Here is a 7,589-nt window from a genome sequence, read left to right as displayed (position 1 = left end):
TATTTCAGAAAGGAAGGGAGAGGGAGAGAGATATAGAAACATCAATGATGAGAGAGAATCATTGATTGACTGCTTCCTGCAAGCCTCCACCTGGGGATCCACCCTACAACCCAGGCATGTGTCCTGAAAGGGAATCAAACCCTGACCTCCTGGTTCACAGGTTGACACTCTACCACTGAGTTACACCGGCTGGGCAAATTATGCTTTTTAAAATTTTATTCTTTATTTTTTCATTTTTTTGTTATTCTTCAGCTGATGATATTTTGCCATTGATATATATTTTTAGAGAAAGTGGAATGAAGGGGGAGAGATAGAAAAAGAAACATTAATGTGAGAGAGACATATTGATTGGTTGCTTCCTGTACACACCCTGACCAGGGCCAGGGATTGAGCCTGCAACCTAGGTACATGCCCTTGACCGGAATTGAACCCAGGACCCTTCAGTCCTCAGGCCAATGCTCTGTCCACTGAGCCAAACCAGCTCTAGCTCAAATTTTACTTTTAATCTAAAACTAGAAATAGCCCTTACCTCTTCCAGGTTTATCTTTAGATATTATGTATGTGACACTTTCATTTTCAGAAGTCCACCCTCAGAATTTAGCTATGGACCTTATCCTGTATATACAGATAAAACTTAAAATTTTACAATATTTAAAGTAACACTAGATGAGATAGTAGTGTATGTCCATTACATGAACAGAAATAATAGCACAAAATCCTGTATGTGAACTAGAACATGATTAAATAAAGCAAAAATGATGTTGTGAGAATCAAATTATGACTTAGAGGGGTTTTTCTTAGAGGTTCAGAAACAGGTAAGGAGTGAGTAGCAATAACAAACATAATGAAAATTAGATATTGCTGGTTTTGTTGTTGTTTGGGGCTAGTGGTGATTTCTGAAAGATTTACTGGTTGTGCAGAAGGGGTGTATTTCTACAAACAAAAGAAAAAGCGAAATCATTACCATTAAATGCAAGCTTCAACAACTCTAATTTCCCTATGACGTATAGCATCTGGGAGGCGTGTTGAGGATATTCAGTAAAAAAAAAAAAAATATCCATACAATGTAGAAAAATAGCCACAGTCATCCTTGGTAGGATGGGCATTTTGCTAGTTATCTAGGAAATATCTGAGTTTACCACTACCAGGTGGCGGGGAAGCAATTTCCATCAACTTCTTAAACTGCACAGTGGAAGTTTGCACACTTCATACTTAGGTTGTTTTTCTCATCTTGAAAAGAGGCACAGTTTCCCAAACACCAGCAAAGAGTTACAATCTCTTTGAAGTTGCCAAGTCTGTATAGTAATAACAAACTAAGATTCTGAAGTTATTGATTCTAATTTTATGACTATCAACTACTGTATTTTAATTATGTATTTCTCAAAATACTAGGGTTAAATACTGTTTAAAAATTAGCCAAAGAGAACAAGATGGCAGCAGGAAGCAGTGGCAGTAGTAGCAAGCTCCACATGAAAATCGAGGCTGATTTCAGCTTCCTGGAGCTGTGGCCCACTTCGGTGGACCCAGCTTTGAGGCGGTGGCAGTGAGGCCCAAGAAATAAGTGGGGCTAGCAGCGGTGGCTCGCTCAGGAGCCACTGTGGCTGGAAGTTGATCAATTCCTAGAGGACTTGTGGCTGCAGGAGTTCACGAGCTGTGGCTTGGTATCAGAGGTCCCCTATAAAAAACTCTTCTTCCTAGATACTGGCTCCTAGATAAAGGCAGAGAGATGAGCAAAAAGAGGACCAAAGTCCAGAAGAGGCCCCTGCTCCTCAAGAAACCCCCTTGGGTCGACCTCATTTTAGAAAACACATCAAGATCCCTGCCCCCAAAGACATCCTCACCCACCAGGTCTCCAACGTCAAGAAGCTCAAACAGAAGGGGTAGTTATGGGAGAAGTTCGCAAAGTAGGACGAGCTGCCCTGAGAGGCGCGCAGGGTGCAGGCCCAGCTCCTCAACCCTCCTGTGGCCAAAGCCAAGCCTGAGCCCCTGGACACCATGGAGCGGCCCTTCTACAATCTCTGGGCCAAAGATAACACTCTGGAGAGGCCATTGGCCAGCCAGGACCCCTTCTTTCTGGAGCAGACCAAGAAGAAAGGAGTGAAGCACCGCTACATCTCCACACCACACCGTCCCAAGTGCCTGTTGTGGAGGTGACACCCTCTGGAGCCTCCTACAACCCGTCCTTTGAGGACCACCAGACGCTGCTCTGGGAAGCCCATGAGGTCGAGCTGCAGTGGCAGAAAAAGGCAGAGAAACTAGAGTAGCAGTTGGCCCTGCCCCACATCGAGCATGCAGCCACCCAGGAGTCTACATTTGAGGAGATATGCCAGGGGCTGCAGGAAGAGTCCAATGGGGAGGGGGAGCTGGGCGAGGACCAGGACCAGTGGCCAGAGGGGGCTGGAAACCAGGAAGGAGATGACCAGTGGAGATGAGCCAAGGCTGCCACACCTGCCTGCCTGGCCCCTGTGGAGAAGAAGACAGAGTAGCAGGATCGGTGGGAAAAGGCCGCCCAGATGCTGTGGGTACAGCAGGCCACAATGCAGGCCTCCCAGCTCCAGCACCAGGAACTCTTCAGAATGTGCAAGATCAAGGCCCAGGTGATGCAGTGGCTAGAAGAGCTGGTGCAGGGTGGCGGGAATGATTGAAGGCACAGTGGTTGTCCTAGGCCAAGCCCCGCAGGCTGGGGCAGCTCAAGTACCAGACCCTGGAAACCCATGTGCAGCTCAGCTCAGAGCTGGCATACTGGCTCTGGACCCTGAAGCCCGAGGGCAACATCCTCCATATCCTGTTCAAGAGCTTCCAGAGGAGAAACATGACCAAGCTCTGGGAGAGAGCCAAGTTCAAGCTCAAGTACAAAGGGAAGCTCGTGGAGAAGCAGGCATTCTGGGAGATCCAGTTGTAGCTGATGCTGGGTGCAGAGCCCTCACCCTTCAATAAAGCACCTTTGGACCAACATACATACATACATATAAATAATAAAAATAAATAAAAATTAGCCAAAGAAACCACTCTTAGAATAATAAGCCAACCTGTCATACACAGGCCTCCAAATGCATTAAACCTATACTCATAATACTTGATATAAAGCTCTAAATTCTTATTAGACTGTTAAAACAATTGAGAAGATTTTTGTATCTGAGGGAGTCAGTGGGATAAGTAGAATGTGCACTGAATCAAGACTTAAGAGGTCTGGATTTTCTCTAGACCTGGTTCTGTTATTTGCAGACATTGTGGACTTGACATCCAGATCTTAATTGCCTCATATTTTTAAACTAGAGGCCTGGCACACAAAATTCTTGCACTTGGTGGGGGGCGGGGTCCTTCAGCCCGGCCTGCACTCTCTCACACTCCGGAAGCCCTCAGGGGATGTCCAACTGATGCTTGGGGGTATGGGGAGGAAAGAAGCAATCCCATTCTTACCACATAACCCCAGAAAGTTTCAAAAAATACAAATTATAAGTACTATTTCAGGCAGGGCAGTTGGGTGAGACTGAAAACAAACATCCTGGTGAAGTGTCTTTAAAGCAATTAGTTAGACCCCCACTCCCAGATCCTTTTCCTACCCTGTCCTCCAAGAGAACTGCTTCTGCTACTCCCATTCTGGTTAAAAACTGAAGGTTTACTTTTGGAAATGCTTAACCACTCAGGTTCTGAACTCAGGGATAGCAGGCCCAACTAAGGACAAGGAAGATACCTTATATTGAAAATAGGGGGAATATGAGAAAGTCTGAATATTGGACAGCAAAAACTTCAATTCCATTTCCATACTCAGCTCCAAGAAAGTGGCAGTCAGTTTCCTACCACAGTGTATATTGGCGCAGGAGGACAGAAAGCTATCAGAAGGATACCTTCAACAATATAAGACTGATAACATAATGACATCCTTGAGTGTGTATTCAGAGGAGGTTTTCAATTATTTTATAGAATTTGCGGATAAGTTAATTATTGGTACATAGAAAGCTAAGCAAATGAAAAAAAAAATGAGCCAATTGATGAGCTCCAAAAATACAAAAGTCATTCAAGAAAGGACAGCTAATCATAATAAATTTGGTAGTTCAGCTTTAAATAATGTGATATTGTCATAATAATCTAAATACTTAACAGATTCAATCAAATACATTATATACATTGGGTGAAGGGGCATTTAGGAAAGCTGAATTCTTATCTTATAATAGAATATCAGCAGATACTATTTAAAAACTTTAAAAACGTTAAAGTCACAGTATAAGTATATGATTTCAATATGTGGAGGCAAGCACCAGAAGAAACAGAACAAAGGGTTGGATGTGGTTTGATTTTGGAGAGGATGAGGCAGGGGACTGTTCATTTTATTATAAGCTTAGCAGTACTAGTTGACTTTTTAAAGTATGTACATTATTTACTTACATTAACAATTAATTTCTTTAAAAACTAGAGATTAAATGCACAAATTCTTGCACCAATGGGGTCCCTCGGCCTGGCCTGTGGGATTGGGCTGAAACCGGCTCTCCAACATCCCCCAAGGGTTCCCAGATTGCAAGAGGGCACAGGCCAGGCTGAGGGACCCTACTGCTGCAGGATCAGGACTGGGGAGGAACGTGGGAAGTTGGCCAGCCAGGGAGGCACCACACGTGGGAGAGCTCTAGGGCATGTCTGGCCCATCTTGCTCAATCCCCATCAGCTGGATCCCAGCAGCAAGCTAACCTACTGGTCGAAGTATCTGCCCCCTGGTGGTCAGTGCACATCATAGCTACTGGTTGACTGGTCAACTGTCTGCCCCCCTGGTGGTCAATGTATGTCATAGCAAGAGGTTGAGCGGCCTTAGCATATTATGCTTTGATTGGTTGAATGAACTACTGGATGACCGGACACTTAGAATATATTAAGTTTGACTAAATAGCTTTTGATGCAGTCTACTTTGAAATTTCTGTGATTATGAAAAACTTTACTATTTTCTTATCCCAAGATAATACATATTTAATAGATACCATTTATTCTTATATCAAAATATTATCAGACTTTTAGAAATTCTTTCATTAAATTAGATACTACTTAGGAAGCAAGTGCATTAAAACTTATAAGCCCTCATAGAATCCCTAGTATATGAACTGATCAAGTTACTCAAGTTACATTGTTGTTAAAATTCAGTGTGGCGAATGTACACCTTGCCACAGATACATGGCTATTTTTACTTTTGATATTACATGATCTTCTCATATGTGCATCTTCTGAAAAATAGATGTAGAGTCAGAATGTCTTAAAGCAACCAAGAATTGATAGTTATCATGAATAAATAGTATTAATGTGACGAAGGAGATAATTCTTTTGTGTCACAGGACTAACTCACCCCATTTCCCAGGGTGGGGTGGGAGGTGTTCTGGTACTCTTTGTTTCCTGATCTTAATTTGTCCCTGGATTGTAATTTTTATGTCCTTCTCTTTACTTCGTTATTGATGTTTAACTAACAACTCCAGTCCAGTTCTTACAGACATCCCTTGTTGTAACTTTGAAATTCCTGACTAAAACCATCTCTTGCCTCTTGGTGAATTGAAGTGCTGATTCTTCTCTGTCTGTCATTCCTGTCTTTGTCCATTCCCTGCATTGTATACATTGCATTCCAACAATAAATAAATTCCAACTGACTCAACAGGAACATCAGTTAATTTTTTAATATAACAGGTTGATGACTATCAAAATGACATTCAAGTGTTGTTTACTGGTAGCTTTGAGCACACTGTTATTTCTTCTTGTATTCTTACTAGTTGCTTCTCAATTAGACACATCCTCCTTTCATTGTTCATTCTTCACACTGCTTCACTTACCCTCATAAGCATTAAGATGTTGTATTGATGCTAAACCTAGTAAAAGGGCCAACACAAGCTATTTGTCTGTGGGGCATTTCTTTCATCTCCCTTACCCTTCTCCCTCCCTCCCCACTTGTCAGATCAAATCCTATCACAGGATCATCATCTTCATTTTGCCCTCTCCCTTCATTTCCAAATATCTAGAGATTCCTGATTTGGTTCCTTCCACATGTGATGAAGCATCCCATATCTAGACTTATATCACTTCCCCATACCTAATAAAACATAGCTGTCTAGATTCCATCTAGTGTGGACTATGTTTTATGCTAAGGGATTAGAACTGAAAACCTAATTCAAGTGGTAAGGGTTGAGATTTCTTTAATGTAATTCCCCTCCCAGGTAATAGCTCTACCTTAATGGGCTCCTTCATTCTACATTATCCAAAGAAGGTGTAGGTGTGTGTGTGTGTGTGTGTGTTTAGGAGGGAATGGTGACTAATAGAGATCAGGGGAGGAAGGGGGTGGGAGGTGTTTCTGGTGCCTTTCACTTCTCACCATGTGTAGGAAGGTGCATACTCCCCTTATATAGAGAGTTCTCTTTTGAAGGTAAAACTAACAATTTAAATATTTTAATTTGGGTTTGGAAGATTATATGTATTTAATAGGCATCATTTATTACATCAAAATATTATCATAGCTTTAGTAATTTATATTTTATTCAGGATTCTTTATTCTTTCAGACCTCAAATTATTTTGAACATTCTATGTATGTACTGTGTGTAAGATTGGTATGGTGTTTTTTACTCAGTAAAATCATAAATTTAATTTTGTTTTAAGTAATCAATCTATTCATTATTTTTTCTCAAGAAGGGAAATTTACTTCCATGAAATATTTCCTTCTGGTTGATAATCTTAACATTAGCTTGGGTGTTATGGTTTTTAGTCCAGCTGCTAATGATGTAGGATTTCTGTGCTCTAGAGAGAAGATTCTAGAAATAATTAAGTGTGAATGCCTCCTCATCTGCTTGTCTTCTATTCTAAAAAAGAGAATTTCTTATTTAAAAGTTCTAGCTCTTACCTAATTCTTTTCAGATTGGGCACTTTAGGATTTGTGAGAAGGCCATGTAGTCTCTGATTCAATCATCATATTTTGGGGAAAAAGACAAAAGGGAAATGGGAAATGGGAATGCTAACAGAAAAACAACTTCATTTCTATCACCAAGAAAAAAATGGATGACATCAGAAAATCTGTGGTGTCAAATCATGCCTAAAACATGGTTAAACTGAGTAAAGAAACTTTCTTCCTGGGAGTCTATAGATTGGAGGAAAAGAGGGGGGAAATAAATGACAGGTATATAGCAAAACCAATAAAAGAATGATCACTTAACAACCTGAAGGATCTGTTTTAGAAACAACTTCACAAACCTCCACTGAGACCAATGCTAATGCATAAATGAGAAGCTAAATACAAGGAAGAAGAAATGGAGATGACACACCAGAAGATTATTGGTTGTGATAGTTGAGGTAGAAGAGTGAGGAAGCATAGCTATGAGGGGACAAGTTAGTTTCCCTTAAGATATGAGGTTTTCTTGGCATATGAAGCACATAGTAAGGAAAGAGTTTGTTTAGCAATGGATTGATCAGTCAAAGAATGGCAAATTTTTGCAGCACTACTTCAATGTTTTTTCACTGATAATATATTTTAATGCTTAATGAACTAAATCATTGTCATGGTTTGTTTAAACAGCACTGTCCAATAGAAATATGATGTGAATTACATTTTAAATTTTAAATTTTAGTAGTTAAA

General features: G+C 40.8%; 1 pseudogene; it reads left to right on the top strand.

Moving 5' to 3' along the window:
* Positions 1-1,430: 1,430 nt before the first annotated feature.
* Positions 1,431-2,902, top strand: LOC102429745 (annotated as a pseudogene).
* The last annotated feature ends 4,687 nt before the right edge of the window (positions 2,903-7,589 follow it).

The sequence above is a fragment of the Myotis lucifugus genome, unplaced genomic scaffold, assembly GCF_000147115.1.
Source record: "Myotis lucifugus unplaced genomic scaffold, Myoluc2.0 scaffold_2, whole genome shotgun sequence".
NCBI lineage: Eukaryota > Metazoa > Chordata > Mammalia > Chiroptera > Vespertilionidae > Myotis > Myotis lucifugus.
The sequence above is the reverse complement of the archived record's forward strand: the minus strand, read 5'-3'. Positions and strand labels throughout refer to the sequence as shown.